This window comes from Giraffa tippelskirchi, chromosome 10, assembly GCF_054371585.1.
Source record: "Giraffa tippelskirchi isolate mGirTip1 chromosome 10, T2T-mGirTip1v1.2.pri, whole genome shotgun sequence".
Taxonomy (NCBI): Eukaryota; Metazoa; Chordata; class Mammalia; order Artiodactyla; family Giraffidae; genus Giraffa; species Giraffa tippelskirchi.
The window spans coordinates 109309204-109328840 of NC_137284.1; the positions used below are offsets into that span (position 1 = coordinate 109309204).

The following is a 19637-nucleotide window of genomic DNA, read 5'->3' on the forward strand; positions in this document are numbered from 1 at the left end:
AGGAGACATGGGTCCTATCCCTGGGTCAGGAAGATCCCCAGAGAAAAGCATGGCAACCCACCCCAGTATTCTTCCCTAGAGAATCCCACAGGATTCTAGGAGCCTAGCGGGCTACAGTCCATGGAGCCACAAAGAGTCATACATGACTAAAGAGTCAGACACAACTGAAACAATTTAGCACACGCACATAGGGAATTAATGGACATTTTTCTCTAGGACATTTTCATCACAGGGTAACTTGGAAGCAACACCGAATGAACCCATTCTTGGAGGCACCCCCATCCTCTCACATCTGCTCTGTTCTTTTCAAATAACCTTGGGAGAGCCTCCGATCACTTAAGAATCTTTTTAGCATGCAGTTGAAAACCTAACCTGCACCATTTATTGGGAGATTGGTTCCACCAGTTGACCATATAAGTCCTAGATTCTGAGTATAAAGCTCTTCTGTTTGCCTAAAGCTTCCTTTATCCCTGAGCACTTATACCGGTTGAACGTAAGCACATAAGTCCCACCAGCCACCCCTGGAAATGTCCATCCGTGGACCCCCTATGTGCCTGGCCTTAATTTATAAATAAATTAGTTGGTATGCTTTCTATCTCCATGATAGTTCCTCTTTGTAGGGAATGCTTAATCTTTTATGCCCTCCACTGCATCATCCTTTTCTCCTTATCTAGAGATTTGTGGAGATTACAAAACTATTCATGACAACTGGTGATGTCGCCATTTTGAGAGAAGAAAATGCTTAAAAATCACACACTTGCAATTCAATTTATTTGCTCTTTTACAACTTTTATAATTCCAAAGGCTTTACAATGTCACATTTTCTTAACTTGTGTTTCTGATATAATGCTTTAGTAGTTCAGTCAAGAGAGAACACATATGATTTAGCTCTTCCTTGAAGCTGGAACTCAGCAATTTGTTTCCTATGAAATAACAATGGAATACATTTCCTTAAACCGGTTGTATCACAGACTCAAGATGTTATACAGAGAATCATTACCAATATCTATAGTTTCCATTTTTAGGATAAAGCTAAAGGTCTTGACAGTTTATCTGAGCTTAGTTATCATTCTTCCTTTTGTGACCGCTGCAGGGAAGAAATGGCCTTTAAGGGGCTATCAAGCCACCGCTCCAGGACCAGGGGTTGACTGTGAGGAAGGGTTACCTATGTGAAGGGAACCCTGGCATGCTACCACCCTTAGGGGAGTTGCTAAGCTTCCAGTACTGAATGTAAGATCTGTCAGGATCACTTACAAAATTCCCTGTAACCCATGATATTCATTCATGTAACTCACAATACCATCAACATGTAACCCACAATTCCATGTAACCCACAATTCCATGTAACCCACAATACCATCAACAGCATTAGGAGTTAAATGTGAAAACCGGCATAAAAATAACATTCCCCAGTGTTGAAAGGTTTTGTCTCTAATCTTGAAAGGTAAGGCCTTCCTTACAAGGTATGTCTGTTACCTGGGTGAAACCCTGCTGTTTGTTGTTGCCCATAAGCAGTGTTAGCTTTGGAGGGCAGAACAGACACCAAGCAGGAAACCCCAAACAAAGTCCAAACAGCAAATCATAAGACAAACTGAGCACAGGATAGATACCAACCTCTAGAGCTGCTGGATATTTCCTACACTTTATAACATCTGCCTCTGATCTCTGTTAATTTGTAAGGGACCTTGGTTTTTTATCTCCCACAGTTACCTGAGAGAAGAAGGGGTTTATACATTAAATAACCCAAGATGCTTAAAAAACAAAATGAAAAAAAAAAAACCCACATCTTTCAAGAAAATGACCAATCTTCAAGACACTATTCCATACGATTCTAGTTTGTGGCAGCAAAAAATATCATTGGCCAAAAATAACAGACAATTTATAGAAGAGAGCCTTCAGCCTGGAAATTAAAATGTTTTCTGTGTAACCTGGAGTAAACTGAGCTCCCAGCTCCCATTATCTTCTTCATGGAACAACTCAATCAGGTTTTGTTTTTTTTTTTGGCCGCACCGGGTAGCTTGTGAGATCTTAGTTTCCCGATCAGGATAAGATTGAACCCTGGCAACTTGGTTGTGAAAGCAATGAGTCCTAGCCACCGGACCACCAGGAAATTTCCCAGACTTTCTTTCAGAGAAAGAAAGTGCTGAAAACTCCAATATTGTGAAGAGGGAGGGTAAATTTATAACTGATGTGATTTCCCCAAATAGAAAAAGCTTCACTTGCACTCTGATGGGAAACCACATGGGGAACGTAGATGATGACTAAAGGTAAGGGGGCTGGTGTTTTATTCATTTTACAGTTTACACACTGCAGTCTAGGGCTCACACGTCTGGAATGGCCTCATTCGTTACGGAGCTTCCATTGCTTGTGCATGAGTGGTCTCTAAGCACAGTGGCTGAGAACAGTCTCTCTTGCCATCTTTTATAAGCAGGGACTAAACACACCAAAGCCAAAAAAGTGCTCATATAAAGTCACTCTGTTTTTAAAAATCCTTCCAAATTACTGAGCCTGAATTGAATTTATGATTACAGCCAAGAGTTAAGAGGTGACAATACCCCAACTTCTAAATGGACGTAGTAGGCTTAAACATGTCAAGTCCAAAGGTTTGGGGACTAAGACTGGAACCAAACTTCCCTGGGGCCCTTCATTTACCTGCTTTGCTTCATTCTTTGCACCCCAGATATAATCATCTCCCAAAGCTCTCCTTAGGGTCATCCCCCCCTCCCCACTCCTGTCACCTGTACTCCACCAGTCCTAGGATGATCCAGGTGTGGATGGGCTGCTAGTCCAGTCCCTTTATCTCACCATTTTACACTCCCCCTAACTCCCAACCACAACCCACACAGCGAAGCAAAGCAACTTCTCTTCCCAAGTTAACTCTTTTCCATGAATGTTACCATTTTTTCCCATGCACTCAAGTGCAAACTCCAGCCTTTTAAAGATATAATTGTATTAGGCCTCTCACGTATCTATCTTATACTCATGCAAGTCAGGACCCTCATCACTTTGTTCTGTTGAATTACAACACTTTTTGTTGAATAAAACTGGTTTTCAGCCATATAGTTACTCTCCATTCTAATTTCTCCTATAAAATACTGCTGGTTGAAATTCCTACAGCACCTTTATTTTATTTCTCTACTCAGTCTGGATTAGCCGCTTATTGCCTACAGGATAAAAGTTGATAAGGGAAGAGAAACACTCCTACTTTACCCCATTCTCAGCCTCTTTCCCAATTCCTCACAATTCTTCCCTCTGGCAGGATGATCTCAAACAGAATCCTGCCCTGGCTGCCCATCTGAGCTCATGCTGAGCTCATGCCACTCCAAACTTTGTTCTTTTATTTCCAAAAGTGAAGTCGCTCAGTCATGTTGCACTCTTTTGAGACCTCATGGACTCTAGCCTACCAGGCTCTTCCATCCATGGGATTTTCCAGTCAAGAATACCGGAGTAGGTTGCCATTTCCTTCTCCAGGAGATCTTCCCGACCCAGGGACTGAACCCAGGTCTCCCGCATTGTAGGCAGACACTTTACCGTCTGAGCCACCAGGGAAGTCCATTTATTTTCAAACAGATCCTAAATTTGTGTGGAAAGTCTCTGCCTGCATGTGGACTGCCCATTCTCAGTCATCCAGCTAGACTGATGTCCTCCTGACTATCTCAGCCCACCACCACCCAGCTCTGTGTCATCTTCTCCTGGAGCACTTCATTTCACATTACACTGCAATTTCCCAGAATGCAGAAATTCTAACAGATTCTCTTTGCAAATCCTTTGAATGTGGACAGTACAGTTTAAGTGACAACACACTTTCAAAATGAAGAAATGCTATTGATTCACCTGGTACGGAACCAGCACAGACAACCAATTAGTATATGAACCCATTAGTCATTTACATTCCAGTGATCTGTGAGAGGTTCTCCTGGACTGCAGTCCCTCCGACTTGGCCATGGTGGGTTTGGTTCAGAGCCTGACGCCAGTGCTTTCACAGCCATCCTGTCGTTTCCACTGGTAAACCACAGGGACACACTCATATTCACCACGAACTTGTAATAACTTGCACTTATTTCTGGTGGGCCACACCGTAAGTTGGGAAGGGACAGAGTTCTCAGGTGGCATCTTGATTATCCTTCCAGCCTCATGATAAGACCTTCCTTTGGAAGATATCAGAAGACCCTGTGGACTCACTTCTTCAAGGAGGCATTCTGCCTCATCCATGTCACCTTCCTCTTCCAACTCAGAGTCTTCTGAATCCTCAGGAAGCACAATGGTCAAACCAGCTCTTTTCTTCAGCAAATAGGATGTCTTAACATTTGAGAAGCTGCTCAGCTCTTTCAGCTTCCTGCCTTTCACAGTCTTTTTAATCTTTGCATACCTTTTCAAGTTCTCATTATACACCTCCCCAGTCTCATCGTTCATGATCATTTCCTCTTTATCTGCACTTAATTTCCTATTGGTGATTTGTTGTTTCCAAGATCCCTTGGTTTTGCTGTCTGATGCTGTCTCTTCACCCCTGGAGGGCATCTGCTGGGGGGATTTCTCTACCTGGGCTTCAGAGCAACTCATGTCGCACTGGATGCCCTCATCCACTTTGCTGACCTGGGCCAACCAGGTAGGGGAGGGAACGCGCCCCTCACAGCCACTGTTCTCCACTTCATCAACTTCATCCTGGTTCTGGCTCCCCACTGACATCTGCTCTGCCCCCTTCCTACCACTTCCTGGTGAAGACTCAGGGGAATTCCCAGACTGTACCTCGGTCCACCAAGTCAAGTCACACTGGATGCCCTCATCTACTTTGCTGACCTGAACCAAGCAGGGAGGGGACAGGACAGCCATCTCAGGGTAGCTGTTGCTCTCTACCTCTTCACCCACAGTCTCAGGGGAGCCGTGGTTCCTGCTACTGTTCTCTGGCATACTTTCCCCTGCAGTAAAGGGCTTCTGAGATGATTCTGAATGTGGGCTCAGGTCTTTAACTGCTTCCATGCTGGCGCAGAGTGGAGCATGAAGCTTCCTGATGAAGCTTGTTCCTATCTCTAGCAGACTAGTACAATTTTGAGTTCCGGGTATTCTGGATCTCATCTCTGTCATTTGGAGGTGGTGGGTTTGGGGAAAGTGTTGCCTATCTCTTATTTTCCTCACCCAAGTTCATCTCTGTGATAAATCCTGAGTTTAACACCTCATCATGTCTTACAACATCAAGATACTGCTCCGACTGGACAACTCCGTGTTCATCTTTATATGCCATGTGGTCCCCACCCTCATGAGGGTTACAAAGCACACCTCTACTTTTACAGGAACTCTGTGAAATGCCATTGTGCTGCAGTACGTTCTCTGGCATAGTTTTACCATAAGCCACATCATACAAACCCACAGTTTGTTTCAGTGATTTCCAGAATTTTATTATAGAGGATCCTTTGCCCTGTTCTAGCTTCCTTGGCTCTTTCTTGGATGCATAGCTTCCTCGAGGTGCGCTTCTATACAGAGTGTAATTAGAAGGGCTCTTGCCATTTAGCTCCCTCTTCTGGGCAACAAAAATCGAAGCCCCATGTCTCCTGATGAATGTTGTCAGTTTCAATGTCAATATTAGGGATACTAGTCACCCTTCCTATGTCATGGGTGTTGCCTTCTGAGTGCACATCTTGTTTTTTATTCATGTTTTCAGCCTGTTGAGGTTCAGTGTGTATGTGTTTCATTTTCATTTCTTTCCCATAGCCACCATATTGTTGGAATTGTGCCACATTATAAGACATAGGGACTATGGGGCTTCGATTAAGGATAGTGGGCAATGAGGACTGAGGAACAAGGAAGGCAGGATACTAACTGAGCACCATAGAACATGGAAAATACAGATTTCCATTTCTGAAACCTAGGAAGAGAAGAGGATAGTCACTTTATCTCCTGAAGCCAGTCACAACATTCAGCCAGTGCACACCTGTACATTCATACCAATTGTTAAAATACTGAGTCAGTTGTTTAACAGCCCCTAGTTCCTCCCTGGACATTTGCAGAAGTCAACCAATGAAGGAGGAATGACTATATCAGTGGGGCCTCCAGAACCCTTCATCACACTAGAACAGCTCTAGAGTAGGCATCTATTCCACCTGGTTGATTCCCAGGCCATCAGTTGGTCAGCATATTAAGAAAGCAGTCCCAACTTTGTAGCCTTTTAAAAGAGACCAAGCACATACCAGGTATAACTCAGGCTGGTCATGATTACAAGAATAATACCAGACCTTACAGAGCAAAAGGGAACAAAAGTTCTTTGGATTTAAAATCCTTCCTAAGCCTATGTATTCAGCACTATTCATTCACACACACACACACACACACACACACACACACACGTTTTCCCCCATTTCCACTCTTTAGGGATAACCACTGTAGTGGTGTCAATAACACCAGACAAGTTTCTCTGATACATTTTGGGGAAAGGCATCTGACATTGCCAGACAGATTTGTACAACTGACAAGTGAAGCCAAGATGAAACTTCTAGCTATATAAAAGAAGTGGTAGTTACATTCAAATCCGTGTTGTGCAGCTGATCTCATGAACTCAGTTTCACTGTTGAGGAATGCATTAGTGTGCCCCTCGTACCTGACCTAATATTTTGTATAAGCATATGCATATGGGTATTTTCCTTTACTGAAGGAAAAGGAAGTCTCAGCTTGGATTTCAACATTGTCTTAAGAGGTTTGTTGTTGTTATTTAGCTGCTAAGCCATGTCCAACTCTTTTGTGACCGTATGGACTACAGCCTGCCAGGCTCCTCTGTCCATGGGATTTCCCAGGCAAGAATACTAGAGTGGGTTGCCATGCCCTCCTCCAGGGTATCTTCCCGACCCAGGGATTGAACCCGTGTCTCTTACTTGGCAGGAGAATTCTTTACCACTGAGCCAACTGTGAAGCCCTCTTAAGAGGTTAGAAGCTACAAAAGGTAGTTCATGTAACCATAGAGACAGATAACTTCAAAGCCAGTCCATGGAGGGTCAGATCTGGAATTCTTGTTGAAACTATTGGAAGAGTATGCTCTTCTCCTGGATGACTAGCCACAGAATCATTACAGGCCTGGAAATGTTCTGAGCATCTTTGCCACTCTGAAATAGTGGCTGACAGTGAGGCCAACACAGAGAAAGTCAAAACCTAGAATGAGAGGGAAATAAGACTAAAAACTGGATTATGTCTTTGGCGTGCCCATCTAGCTAACCAGAAGTTGACTAGATGGCTTTACTCTTGGCATTGTACACATTTTTTTTTCACTAAAGTCTGAATTATGTTGGAATAAAAAAAATTACAAATTTTATTCCTACTCCCAGCACTCACCACTTTAATTCTCCTAAACCACAACTCTAAAGGATAAATAATTTAACCCTGAGGGGGAATGGTGTGGAAAACCACAGAGGCATCTCAACCTGTTAATTCAAAGAATATTTAAGATACACTATGAATTGTTTTCTGTTAGAACCCCCTACCCTCTGTACTCAACACTTTTCCCCTCACAATTCTTGTCTCTGTGCCATTTCAAAACAGTATTTCAACATCTGTACTAATTAGGGAATCTCCAGAGAAACAGACCCAGTGATTTACATATAGTAAGGTTTCTTGAAGGAAGTGGCTCATGGTGGAGGTGCTAGTCCAACATCTGCCAGGTAGAGACACAGTGAGGAACTGTAGGTCACGGGCCATAAGCTGGCTCAAGGTTCTCTTGCTCAGACTGTGACTACTATTCATCTGGGAACAGTGATTGATGAATTCAAAAGCTCTCCTCATCACACCTGGTTTTCTACTTGGAAAAATTACACTATATATACAACATGCTTTATCTACAGCAGGATACTTGGGAGAATCACCCCATGGATCCTCCTGCCTGCCCACAGCCCTTCCCCCCATGCACTGAATGAAATCCTAGATGTCTGCCTTCCAGACATTTTCAAGTCTTGTTTGTCTATCTTCCTCCAAACTACTTTTGTGACATCACCATAACAGCTTTTAGAACCTTTAGGCCTTGTCAAAAATATTACAGGGGACTAGAAACTCTAGGGTACCTCTTTGAGCCAGACTAGTCTCACAACATGAGAAGACTTTGATTGGATTATGCTGTGAGCCTGTGACTGGGAGCCTTGGCTTCCTAGTTTCGGAAACAAGGACAGTAACAATACAGAGCTCGTGGGTTGTTGAGGTCAAATGAGAGAACCTACTTTTAGTATTTAGCAGAGTAACTGGCATATAGCTAGAATTAGAATGTTTCCTATTAACCTGAACCACAAACACTGCCCCATAGGCTGCCACAATCTCTTAGTGTGAACACAGGGTGAAGAAAGGGAAGTAATGGACAAAGGTGTTAGGAAACCTTCAGGCTTTGGTTTCATAGGGAGGGCCCGTAATCCCACTGAACCTCCTTGGGAATTCAGATTCCTCACCTGCCCCAGAAATGGAGAGTGGATTACAGGCAGGATTCTGGTACCAGGGACCCAGGAGAGGCTGCTGGGCCATGAGCGGCACATAGAAGAAAGGTCTGGAGGTACTGCCCTCAAATTTTTTGTTGTTTCCTGACGAGTTTATTTTCACTGAAAAAAATAGAGCGTTCGTAGTTAGAAAAGGACAGCTGCACCCCACCCTGTAAAGTGTTGTGAAGTAAGAGAGTCATCTTCGTCCCCTGTCTGGACTGGGAGCCTGGGTGGCAGGTCCCTTACCTTGTCTTCCCACTGGCCTGGATGCGTTGCCCTGCATGCGTTACGACCAGGGGAGCAGCGCCCAGAGGCTCTGGTCCACGTCGTGCTGAGCGAGTCTGGCTCCCCAGGCAGCCCCATCTTGGTAAGATGAGGCCTTGGAGGCGTGCGGGCACTCAGCGTCGGGTGCCAAAGCCAGGGTCCGCGCCCCGCGGCTGCACTGGAAGAGGCGGCCGCAGTGGAAGAGGCGGCCGCAGTGGAAGAGGCGGCTTAGGCCCAGCTGCAGTGCCCTTGTCCGCAGCCTCTCCAGTACCCCCCTCAGCTTCCGCCACAGTCTGAACCCCTGCCCAGTCCCCGAGTCCTGGCCTCGTCTCCGTATCTCCTAACACTCTCCTCCCTGTAGACCAGTCTGTCCCTAAGACCTGCCCCTGTGCCCTGTACGACCCCGTGTTCCCATTAGCGACACCGACCTGCTCTAGCTTGACGTCTGCGACTGCAAGCCTCTAGGCAATTGGAAGTCGTGGAGCGCAAAACCCGGGCTAGTCAGACCTCACTGCCCGCGCTCAAGGCCCCAGCCTTTATTTGGGCGTCCGGACCTGCATGTGCAGCCTCTTCCGCGGGCCCCGCCCCCTGGGCTTGCGCCCTGCCGGAGCTCCCAGGTCAGACTGCCCAGATAGAAGGCGCTGGAAGAAGCCGGTGCTGAGACTTGTTGGAAGTAAGTGGTCCTCTCCACCCACTCCCGGGTGAACCCCAGTTCTCCTTTCTGCACGTCCCTGTGAGCGTGGGGGCCCTGACCTTGGCTCTTCTAGAGGACAGAGCCCTTCTGCTCCCCCGACTGTCCCCTCCTCAGAGTATGTTGACTTAGGACGGGTCACAGCCGCATCTCTGAGCTCCTGGCCTCCTTCCTTACTTGGGCAAAAAGCCGCTGACACTTAAGGAAGAGGACCCTACCGAAGAGAAGAGACGAAGGAGGCCAACTTGGACGAAGGACAGACCTGAGAGGCGGAAGATTTCTACAGGTGAGGTGAGCAAGCGTGCTTCATGCTGGTGAGAGCAGCATCTCGGGGAAGGGGCTTCAGTGATGAGGACGCTAGGGGATTGGGGGCAGTGATGATATAAGGAGGTCTGGGCATCGTCTCTGGGGTGATGGTGGGCAGTGAGAAGGGGAAGCTGATGAGTAGAGTACTCTGTGTGTGTGAGTGGAAGATAAGCTATAGGACAGTAATGGAGGGGAGTCATGGGGTTGTAAGGAGGATTTGTGGGGTTTTCGGATTTTTTTTTTGAAAGAGAAGAATTGAGGTATATTTATCTCTGGCATGGAGAGACTAGGAGACGTTACTGACAGTGGAGAGAGAGGGATGTTAAGACGATGTTCTGAGAATGGAAGAGTAGTCCAGCCTGGTTGCACTGCTTGGCCTTGTACAGGAGAAAGTCTTTAAGGTTGGAGAGAAATGAAATCCTGAAAGCAGGAATTTAATTCCATTACCTTGTTATTACTATATTTTCAGTCAAGAGGGGTGGGAATAGTACTGACAATGCCTGCCATATTGCCCCATGGAATGGAAGGAGCAGTAATTTATAGACGGAAAAGAGCTGCTGGAAAAGAGCTGCTGGTAGAACTAGGGGCTGACTTGGGGATGGGATTCAGAAGTTTGTATTGGCCCTCATCTGCAGTGGTATGTCACTTGCCTCATCATTTTCAGTCACTAGGGAGAGACAGAATGGTTGGGTGGATCAAGGACTGTGGTTTTGCAGGGCTTATAGGAAGAGAAATCAAGGGCTCAAGAAAGTTCAGTGTAATGGTGAGACGTTAAAGTAATACATCATAACACATATGCATACCCTGCACTTGTGTGACCCTGAGTGTGAGCACCTCCATAAACTGTGCTCCGTAGGTGCCTTACCTCACCATACTTAGTGACTTAGCATGTTGCTGCTGCTGCTGCTAAGTCGCTTCAGTTGTGTCCGACTCTGTGCGACCCCATAGACAGCAGCCCACCAGGCTCCACCGTCCCTGGGATTCTCCAGGCAAGAAGACTGGAGTGGGCTGCCATTTCCTTCTCCAATGCATGAAAGGGAAAAGTGAAAAGTGAAGTCGCTCAGTCATGTCCGACTCTTAGTGACCCCATGGACTGTAGCCTACCAGGCTTCTCCATCCATGGGATTCTCCAGGCAAGAGTACTGGAGTGGGGTGCCATTGCCTTCTCCACTTAGCATGTAGTTGGGGAGAGAAAGTAATGTCAGAGAGGAGCTGATCAAGTTAAGAAAAAGTAATGGAAGTCTTATACATGAGAATGAAAGAGCTAGAGGAGAGTGTTAGTGGTATGAGAATGGGTATCTGAGGTTTAGGATTCCAGAGTTGGAGTAGCTGTAAGTTATAACAAGGTCCACAGGGTGGCCATTGGTTTGCTGGAGTCTGGTGGGCATGAAGGTCATTGGCTCTGAAAAAGGAAAAGATCTGGGAATCTGGAGTTTTGTGAGTCACCCCCTTTGAACCCAAATTTGTGTGCCTGATGCACAGTGAGGCCAAACAAACTGAAACATTGGAGTTTGAAGCAAAGAAAGATTTACTTGCTAAAGACACACCAACCCAAAAGATGGATTAATAGATTGATAGATTCATCTCAAATCCATCCTGGGGGCTGGTGGGCTGGGGTGCAAGGTTTTTAAAGGCAACAGAGGTACAGGTTCTTTGTGATTTTCTGATAAGACCTCAATTGCAGTCTTCCTGGCTTCCTGTGACTGGATGTTTCATTGGTGACTGTGATTGATCTGTGTTCCCACAAAGCAAACTAGTAAGTGATGGTCTAGTGATCCCTTAACTTCTTTCTAGGATAGAACAAAAGCAGTTGTTGAGGCATTTTATTCTGTACTTAGAGCCTTCATGATGGTTCAGGAGCCTCAATTCTTAATTGACCCTCCAGGTGTCATCAATTTTAAGTCTGTTGGAGCCAACTGGTTGAAGCCAAAAAGGACATTATCTCAGATGTTTGGGGTCATAAATCAAGGGATTAGTTTAAGCTAACAATCATGGAAAAGGTTATGTTTGTCTTGCTTTTCCTTTGTTACTGCCTTCCCTCACTTCCTTAGTTAGTAACTAAGTGTGCTCTTTGAAACTCAGGGAAGATCTAGAAGATGAAAACCTTTTTCTACAAACAATAAATAGCTGACACAGAAAGGCTTTTAACCCTGAGAGGGCCCTTCTGTGTCCTGCTTCCTTTAGCTTCTTTCATATTGTAGTCATTTAGAGGTTCTTCTGTCCTCAATGAATGGGGCAGAGTGACCAGCAAGGTGAGAGATAGAAATATCACAAGATGCTTGTATTCATAACTTGGCGCTTTTCTTAAATGGAGTCCCTGAATTTTATAATCTTAAGTACCAAGAATGGTTGGATCTGCCACCTGGTAGTATTCATGTCTCAGCCCTGGAGTGCATGGAGAGTGGGAGCATGAAGAACCTTCTCATGAGGGCAGCTCAGAACAGGAGTGTCCTTAGGAGGGAACAAGCTTCAAATAGGTGAGGGATATGGTGGCTTGTGCTTAGCTAAACAGGGCTTCCAGGTTGCATAGTTGAGAGAGTTGGTAGGTAGGTCAGCAGGGAGAAGGACTGAAATGAAAGTTCCCAGAAATGCCAGCTAACTGGGAACTTTTAATTTGAGGCAATGCTGGAAGACGTCAGGGGCGGCAGCTATGCTTTGCTGGAGCAGCCGTGAAGAGAGACCCCACGTCCAAGGTAAGAGAAACCCAGGTAAGACGGTAGGCACTGAGAGAGGGGATCAGGGGGCAGACAGACTGAAACTACAGTCACGGACAACTAGCCAATCTGATCACATGGACCACAACCTTGTCTAACTCAATGAAACTAAGCCATGCCGTGTGGGGCCACCCAGGATGGACGGGTCATGGTGGAGAGGTCTGACAGAATATGGTCCACTGGAGAAGGGAATGGCAAACCACTTCAGTATTCTTGCCTTGAGAACCCCATGAACGTATGAAAGGCAAAAAGATAGGACACTGAAAAATGAACTCTCCAGGTCAGTAGGTGCCCAATATGCTACTGGAGATCAGTGGAGAAATAACTCCAGAAAGAATGAAGAGATGGAGCCAAAGCAAAAACAACACCCAGTTGTGAATGGGACTAGTGATAGAAGCAAGATTCGATGCTGTAAAGAGCAATATTGCCTAGGAACCTGGAATGTTAGGTCCATGAATCAAGGCAAATTGGAAGTGGTCAAACAGGAGATGACAAGAGTGAACAATGACATTCTAGGAATCAGTGAACTAAGATGGACTGGAATGGGTGAATTTAACTCAGATGACCATTGTGGGCAGGAATCCCTTAGAAGAAATGGAATATCCATCATAGTCAACAAAAGAGTCCGAAATGTAGTGCTTAGATGCAGTCTCAAAAACGGCAGAATGATCTCTGTTTGTTTCCAAGGCAAACCATTCAATATCACGATAATCCAAGTCTATGCCCCGACCAGTAACGCTGAAGAAGCTGAACAGTTCTATGAAGACCTACAAGACCTTCTAGAACTAACACCCAAAAAAGATGTCCTTTTCATTATAGGGGACTGGAATGCAAAATTAGGAAGTCAGGAAACACCTGGAATAACAGGCAAATGTGAGCTTGGAGTACAGAATGAAGCAGGGCAAAGGCTAATAGAGTTCTGCCAAGAGAACGCACTGGTCATAGCAAACACCCTCTTGCAACAACACAAGAGAAGACTCTACACATGGCCATCACCAGATGGTCAACACCAAAATCAGATGGATTCTATTCTTTGCAGCCAAAGATGGAGAAGCTCTATACAGTCAGCAAAAACAAGACCAGGAGCTGACTGTGGCTCAGATCATGAACTCCTTATTGCCAAATTCAGACTGAAATTGAAGAAAGTGGAGAAAACCACTAGACCATTCAGGTATGACCTAAATCAAATCTCTTATGACTATACAGTGGAAGTGAGAAATAGATTTAAAGGACTAGATCTGATAGACAGAATGCCTGATGAACTATGGACGGAGGTTCGTGACATTGTACAGAAGACAGGAAGCAAGACCATCCCCAAGAAAAAGAAATGCAAAAAAGCAAAATGACTGTCTGAGGAGGCCTTACAAATAGCTGTGAAAAGAAGGGAAGTGAAAAGCAAAGGAGAAAAAGAAAGATATACCCATTTGAATGCAGAGTTCCAAAGAATAACATGGAGAGATAAGAAAGCCTTCCTCAGCTATCAGTGCAAAGAAATAGAGGAAAACAACAGAATGGGAAAGACTAGAGATCTCTTCAAGAAAATTAGAGATACCAAGGGAACATTTCATGCAAAGATGGGCTCAATAAAGGACAGAAATGGTAGGGACCTAACAGAAGCAGAAGCTATTAAGAAGAGGTGGCAAGAATACACAGAACTGTACAAAAAAGATCTTCATGACCCAGATAATCACCATGGTGTGATCACTCACCTAGAGCCAGATATCCTAGAATGTGAAGTCAAGTGTTCCTTAGGAAGCATCACTATGAACAAAGCTAGTGGAGGTGATGGAATTCCAGTTGAGCTATTTCAAATCCTGAAAGATGATGCTGTGAAAGTGCTGCCCTCAATATGCCAGCAAATATGGAAAACTCAGCAGTGGACACAGGACTGGAAAAGGTCAATTTTCATTCCAATCCCAAAGAAAGGCAATGCCAAAGAATGCTCAAACTACCGCACAATTGCACTCATCTCACACGCTAGTAAAGTAATGCTCAAAATTCTCCAAGCAGGGCTTCAGCAATACATGAACCGTGAACTTCCAGATGTTCAAGCTGGTTTTAGAAAAGGCAGAGGAACCAGAGAGCAAATTGCCAACATCTGCTGGATCATCAAAAAAGCAAGAGAGTTCCAGAAAAACATCTATTTCTGCCTTATTGACTATGCCTAAGCCTTTGACTGTGTGGATCACAATAAACTGTGGAAATTTCTGAAAGAGATGGGAATACCAGACCACCTGACCTGCCTCTTGAGAAACCTGTATGCAGGTCAAGAAGCAACAGTTAGAACTGGACACGGAACAACAGACTGGTTCCAAATAGGAAAAGGAGTACGTCAAGGCTGTATTGTCACCCTGTTTATTTAACTTCTATGCAGAGTACATCATGAGAAATGCTGGGCTGGAGGAAGCACAAGCTGGAATCAAGATTGCCAGGAGAAATATCAATAACCTCAGATATGCAGATGACACCACCCTTATGGCAGAAAGTGAAGAAGAACTAAAGAGCCTCTTGATGAAAGTGAGAGAGGAGAGTGAAAAAGTTGGCTTAAAGCTCAACATTCAGAAAACTAAGATCATGGCACCCAGTCCCATTACTTAATGGCAGCTAGATGGGGAAACAGTGGAGACAGTGGCAGACTTTATTTTTCGGGGCTCCAAAATCACTGCTGATGGTGACTGCAGCAATGAAATTAAAAGACACTTACTCCTTGGAAGGAAAGTTATGACCAACCTAGACAGCATATTAAAAAGCAGAGACATTACTTTGCCAACAAAGGTCCATCTAGTCAAGGCTATGGTTTTTCCAGTGGTCATGTATGGGTGTGAGAGTTGGACTATAAAGAAAGCTGAGCGCCGAAGAATTGATGCTTTTGAACTGTGGTGTTGGAGAAGACTCTTGAGAGTCCCTTCGATTGCAAGGAGATCCAACCAGTCCATCATAAAGGAGATCAATCCTGGGTGTTCATTGGAGGGACTGATGTTGAAGCTGAAACTCCAACACTTTGGCCACCTGATGCGAAGAGCTGACTCATTGGAAAAGACCCTGATGCTGGGAAGTATTGGGGGCAGGAAGAGAAGGGGACGACAGAGGATGAGATGGCTGGATGGCATCATCGACTCGATGGACATGGGTTTGGGTGGACTCCGGGAGTTGGTGATGGACAGGGAGGCCTGACGAGCTGCAGTTCATGGGGTCGTAGAGAGTCAGACACGACTGAGCGACTGAACTGAAATGGAATATGTCAAGAATGAAACTTTTAGAGTGTTACTACCTGATCCATAGATTCCAACTAGACCATTGATGTAAGGATGTTTTTGTGCCAACTGTGGCATTTTGTGTTAGGTGGGATGTCTGAGTTTAGATGGTTGTTGCTATTTTTGTATTAATGTCCAGCTAGTGAACCATGTGTTCTCTGCTCAAGATTCCACATGGGTGTTATTATTATCATCTCTATTTTAAGATGAGGACACCTGAGATTCAGGGAGGTTAAGTAATCTGTCCACATACGTTTAGTTGCAGTTCTACTAGTTGGAAGGGAAGTAGGATGAGGTCTTCCTTTGGATTTCCAGACCCAGTGCCTTTTCTAGTGTTTGTGTGGTCAGTGTCACTCTCATTTTGACAGTCTTCATCTCTTATTAAAGCAAAGTGATTTCTACTTTCCTCTCAATTGACATGCTGATTTCAGGTAGAAATTTCAAACACAACAGTAATGATGGTCTTGCTTTCCACACCTAAAGAGCCTCACTAGTGATCCTTCATTCATTCATTCCACTCACAAAATTTGAGTCCTATAATGGTACCAGCCCAATTCTAGCCCTAAGGAAACAGGGAAGGGAAACAGAATTATAATTCCTAAGGAGCCTTCATTCTTGTCGTACTTGCAATGAGATGCCATTCATAACTATCATACTGGGGGGAAAATGAGTCTGAAAACACCAAGGGTTGAGGAAGAAGTGGAGTGACAGTTACTCATGAGAGTATAAATTGTTAAAACTCACTCTGGAGGGCAAGTTGACAGTATCTGAAAAAGCTGAAAATGTGTCATGAAGTCATGAAGCAGCAATTCTGCCTCTTAAAATATCCTTGGGAAAAACCTTGCATATAGACACAAGGAGCTATTTATTAAAAATGTTTGTTATTATAGCATTACTTATAAAAAAATTGAAAGCCACTTAATTGTCTATAAAATAAAAGAATGGATAAATTGTAGTATAGATAAATTATACTACACAGAAATTAAATAACTAGAATCACATCTGTCTCCATGGATAAATCTTAAATACAAGGTTCTAATTTATAATTTCTTTTGTAAGTATCTTTTAGAGTTACAGCTTTTCTTGCTATTGAAAAATGATTTATTTAAATTACATTTTTAACTGTGTTGGTGGGATATAGGAATACTATTGATATTTACATATTGATTTTATATTCCAGCAACTGGATTTGACTAGATGTTCTATGTGAACACTCAAATGAGCTATTACAAATAATGAATTTTGTTTCTTCCTTTTCAATGAATATCTTATTTATCTTATGTTAATCTCTAAAACCTTCAGCACAATATTCAATTAGAAAATAGCAGACAGCATTGTCTTGTACTTAATTTCTTTTTTTCTAATTAAGCTTTTTTTGTATGTGTGGTGCAAGAGCTTCTCATTAGTGACTTCTCTTGTTGCCGAGCACAGGCTGTAGGCACACAGGCTTTAGAAGCTGCGGCACACAAGCTCAGGAGTCGTGCTCCGAGGCACGTGGAATCTTCCCAGGCCAGAGGTCGAACCCCTATCCCCTGCATTGGCAGGTAGATCCTTATTATCTGCACCACCAGGGAATTCCTGTATTTAATTTCTAATGATACACTATAAAGGATTATTGTAGGTTATTTTTGAGACATCCTTTAGCAAATTAGTAGGATCTCTTATTCCAGTTGGCTGAGAAGTTTTAAAATATTGAATGAATGATGAACTTTAACAAATGGTTTCCTGCATCTTTGAAATCATATTTTTCCCTCTTCATCTTGCTAATAAAGCAGATTCTTTAATGAATTTTTTTCTTGTTAAACAATCCTTGTATCCCTAGGATGCACCCAACTTGGTCTTTTTTTAATTTTTCTCTTACTTTTGGCTGTGCTGCATGGCTTGTGAGATCTTAGTTCCCTGACCAGGGATTGAACCCAGGCCCCCAGCAATGGAAGCAGGGAGTCCTCACCACTGGACTGTCAAGGAATTTCACCACCTTGGTCTTGATATATTTTAATATGTATTGTAGGATTCCATTTGCTGGTATTTTATTTGGAATTTTGGAAACTAAGATTATAAGTGGAATTGTTTTATAATTTTTAATTCTCATATTGTTTTCTTGGTTTCAAGATATTCTAGCCTCATACTGTAACATAAGCTAAATAACTTACCATCTTTTTCTGTTCTCTAGAGCAATTTGCATAAGATAAGGATTACCTGTTTATTCCTTGAAAGTCTAGTAGAACTTCCCTGTAAGGGTACATTGTGTATTTCGTTTTGTAAGTAGACTTGGCTACTGATGCATTTTATCTATGTTTATAAGTCTGGTTTTTTAATTTCTTGATTTTGTTTTAACAACTTGGAATTTTTCTAGGAATTTGTCCTTTTTCTCTGAGTTTCCCAATTTGTAGCTATAAAACTTTTCATGATTTTTGATCTTTTAAAAGTGGTTGTGATATCTATAATAATGTTCTTATTTTGATACTTAATGTCTTTGTCCTCTACATTTTTTTTCCTGATCAATGTGCTCGAAACTATATCCATTTCATTAGTCTTATCAAAGAACAAACTGTTTTGTTGTTGTTCCTCTCCTTTATTTCCAATGTAGTAATTACTATTCTTTTATTTGTATTTTTAAGGGTCTTTGGATTTCCTCTTGTTTACTTTTCTAGCTTATGAGTTGGACATTTAGCTAATTAATTTTTATTTCTTATATACATGTTTAAAGTTATACATTTCCTTCTAAATACCTCTTCGGTTGCATTTTACAAGTTGTTATGAAGAATTCTCACAGTTATTTATTTCTAAATATTTTCTAATTTCCATTCTTTGCTCCTTTTTCTAATTGCAATATGCTTCTTTTCATGATCCTTTGAATTATTAAGAACAAAGTTTTTCAATGTACAAACATCAGATTATTTTGGCTAACATTTTATTATTGATTTCTAATTATAGTGCATTTTGTTCAAAGTCGTCATAATTTGGCATTAGTTTGGATTTGTTTTATATAGCCTTGTAAGTATTCAAATTTTGTAAATGGTTGAGTAAATTTGAAAAGAAGTTTTATCCACTAATTATTAGATGTTCTTTATTTATAAATATCCTTTTAATTCAAATTTTTTGTTTAAATTTTCTGTTGTTGTTGTTTAGTCACTAAGTCATGTTTGACTTTTTTGCAATCCCATGGACTATAGTCTGGCAGGCTCCTTAATTTTTGGTCTACATGTATGTACATACATGCATACATGTATATGCATATGCTTACATCTGTTTTCTGTTTGCTGAGAGGGCCTAAAGCAATGATATCTTTGGGAACAAGAAGGACACCTAGCCCTCAGATCTTGGTTTCTAAATGCCATTCTCCACTTGGAGGAATCAGAACTTGAAGAAATGGCTGATTCTAGGACAGGCAAATACAGAGAATCACAATTTACTGGTGAAGCCCAAAAGAAGCAATCTCTATGGGAACTAGCACTGAGTGGGGAACTTTATTTGACAACTTTAATTGACAAATTGCTGGAAGCTCAGTGTTGACAAGTCTAAGAAATAAAAACTCCAGGGAGATCAAGTCATTGATGGGGCCCCCACATTTCCATCAGTTTTACCTCCTGGAGCTCTGTAGTTTTCTCCTGGTGCATAAGTGTGTAAGTGTTAGTTGCTCAGTCATGTCCCAACTCTTTGCAACCCCATGGACTGTAGCCTGCCAGGCTCCTCTGTCCATGGGATTCTCCAGGCAAGAATACTGGAGTGTGTTGCCATTTCCTACTCCAGGGGATCTTTCTGACCCAAAACGTGTGAAGTTCACAATCAGCAATATAAGCTCACTAAAAGACAGACATAATTGTAAGAATACAGAATACTTGCCTTGCCCCATACCATACCACTACATTGCTAAAGGCCTGTTTACATAAGTTATTCAGCCAGTATCCATGATGTACTTATTATAGGGAAGCAAGATAGAAAGGGTATATGGTTGACCCTTGAACAA

General features: G+C 43.0%; 1 long non-coding RNA gene across 1 annotated transcript; it reads right to left on the minus strand.

Moving 5' to 3' along the window:
- Window positions 1-752: 752 nt before the first annotated feature.
- On the minus strand, window positions 753-10724 carry LOC145523400 (uncharacterized). The gene is made up of 3 exons (XR_014066540.1): window positions 8685-10724; window positions 8412-8558; window positions 753-923 (listed from the first exon to the last, which is right to left on the minus strand). It is a non-coding gene; the product is annotated as an uncharacterized LOC145523400 (long non-coding RNA).
- Window positions 10725-19637: the final 8913 nt, after the last annotated feature.